A 2,643-nucleotide genomic window follows, 5' to 3' on the forward strand; every position below is an offset into this window, starting at 1 on the left:
GGCCTAAAATTGCTCTATCTCCCCATCTTGAACGTTCAGCTGTACCAGTATATTAACACTAGAGTATGATGCTAGTCACGAAGAAGTGCTGTGGAAAGGAAGTAGAGCTCTAAGCTTCCCTGCATCTACCACTGAGCTACGTGAAATCATCTGCAAAAGGAAGAAAATCTGGGCCAAGTTAAAGTGAAAGGTGTGTAGGACTTTTCGCTCTGGGATAAAAATCAGTGCACTATTACACTACGTCTGCTTGGTGCCGGAGAGGGACGCCTTCACGTGGTGGCACCGATTTAACTGGGTGGTGGAGATGCCCGGCTATCCAAACGCCCCTCAGCTCCCTCCTTATCCCTCGAAAAGGATGATGTTGGGTAACTTCAGCCCTCAGTCCACTGGGTTCACATTCGGATGAGCCTGAGGTTGCAGCTACTACCACTACTATTACTACTACTACCACTACTACTACTACTACTACACGCTTAGGGCATGTCCGTGACCTTCCTCCCTGACGCGTCATATCAAAGAAAATAATATATGGGCAGAGAAACATAGCAAGGCTGATATTCTCTTCGCCTCCCTAACACGTCTTCCTTGGCGATTTATTTTTGAATACGTATGGTTAATATCATTTTGTACGTCATTCATGCAGGGTATGGTGATATTAGAATGAGCTAACAGAAGTGAGCGGTGTAATAAGCAAAATAAATCGCTTAGGAACAGGTGTTAGGGCGCTTCCTTAACCCACGAACTTTGAAACATTAGCAGCGAAACCAAGACGATGCGCAATTTTATACAAACCCTTAACACAATTGATATTTTGACCTTTTCTGAGTCCGAATTTACTTCTTCTTTTTTTTTTTATTGGGTACGAATCAACTTAAAACCGCACATTGTCTTGTTATCTGTGCTGAGGGATATATTAGACTTGGAACAGCGCTGGCGAGAATTTATGTGACGCCCTGATGTGTTTTCGTATATACTTGATAAGGTGGTTGTATGTGTGGGGGATGATGGGGTGGGGGAGTGTGTGTGTGTGTGTGTGTGTGTGTGTGTGTGTGTGTGTGTGTGTGTGTGTGTGTGTGTGTGTGTGTGTGTGTGTGTCTTCAAAATTGGGCTCCAGTGTAGATATAAAGACAATCGTTTCTCTACATCACCTCAAGATCGTATCAATTCCTAAATCCATCTTTCTGAACTGGGGGTAAAAGACACACAAGTTAAAATTTAGCTTCCTTAGTTAGCTGCCTCTTATCAAAGCTCTCAGTATCTTCCTCAGCTAATTAAGATACATCCCATGGGGTAAAGAAAATCACGCTTTCTTACTTCCTCCATTACGTCTCAAAATTGTCTCAGAATCCAGTCAGATCTTAGTAATTTCTTAAGTAAAAAATCTCATGGGTTAGAACTTTGCTTTTTTTTAATTTCCTTTAGTCTGCCTTGAAATGATTGTTGTACTTAATATTTTTTTTTTTGCTAAATTAATCGGGAAAAGGAATTTGGGCTGCATTTTTATTTTTTTAGTATCTCTGCATTGTCTTGAAACTGTCAGAACGTAATGGCATCTTACATCATCATCATCATTGTCGTCATCATCATCATCATCATCATCATCATCGTCTTCGTCTTCGTCGTCATCGTCGCTCTGTCTTCTGCCATTTGGTTGCCTTCCCTCCAACTCACACCCTCCCCGTCTCAGATATCTTTCCACTCCATCACTCCATCTCATCCTTGGTCTCCCCTTCCTCCTTCCCCCCTCCACCTCACCAACATACAATCTTTTAGTCAGTCTGTCACACTATCCTCTCAGCTCTATCGTCACTCCTGCCCCTCTCCACCTCACTCACACACTCTTCCAGTCATTCTCCATCCCTCTCATCTCACTCTCCATCCACTCCACTCCATCCATCCATCTCATCCTTGGTCTCCCCTTCCTCCTCTGCACCTCATACTCACACACACACACACACTCTTCTAGTCAGTCTCTCATTCGCCATCCTGTCCACCCCATCCATCCATCTCATCCTTGGTCTCCCCTTCCTCCTCTGCACCTCATACTCACACACACACACACTCTTCTAGTCAGTCTCTCATTCGCCATCCTCTCCACTCCATCCATCCATCTCATCCTTGGTCTCCCCTTCCTCCTCTGCACCTCATACTCACACACACACTCTTCTAGTCAGTCTCTCAGTCTCCATCCAATGCCAAAACCAACAGAGAAGTTTCGGGGAATGTTGCACGTGCCTGTACATTGACGGCACTAAAACTATCACGCATGAGAAGTAAAATTTGGACTCGTTTTGGACCCATGTTGGACTCATCCTGGATCCGAGTCAAGAGGTGGGATGCGATAGAGGGAATTTTTAGTACCCGTGAGACAAGTGAGCCGAGCGTGAGTCTCTTGGGGTGTAGAAGGGAAGCTTAAAAAGGGCTTATGCGTAGTTTTCGTACTCTTGGACTGAGGCGGCAGTGTTGGGGCTGCCAGGGGACGGCTTTGATTGGCCCGGGACGTGACTCGGCCTAAGCTTTCTATCACCGGACGATTTTATGCAGCTTCAGACTTTTTTTTTTTTTTTTTTTATAACTTGTAGGGTTAGATGTAGCCTTCACTGCCAGAGGTCTGGCCTGAGGTGAATTAAATGACGTGGTAGT

Source organism: Coenobita brevimanus, chromosome 55, assembly GCF_032717465.1.
Source record: "Coenobita brevimanus isolate Jiangsu-jjx chromosome 55, ASM3271746v2, whole genome shotgun sequence".
In the NCBI taxonomy this organism is placed as follows: Eukaryota; Metazoa; Arthropoda; class Malacostraca; order Decapoda; family Coenobitidae; genus Coenobita; species Coenobita brevimanus.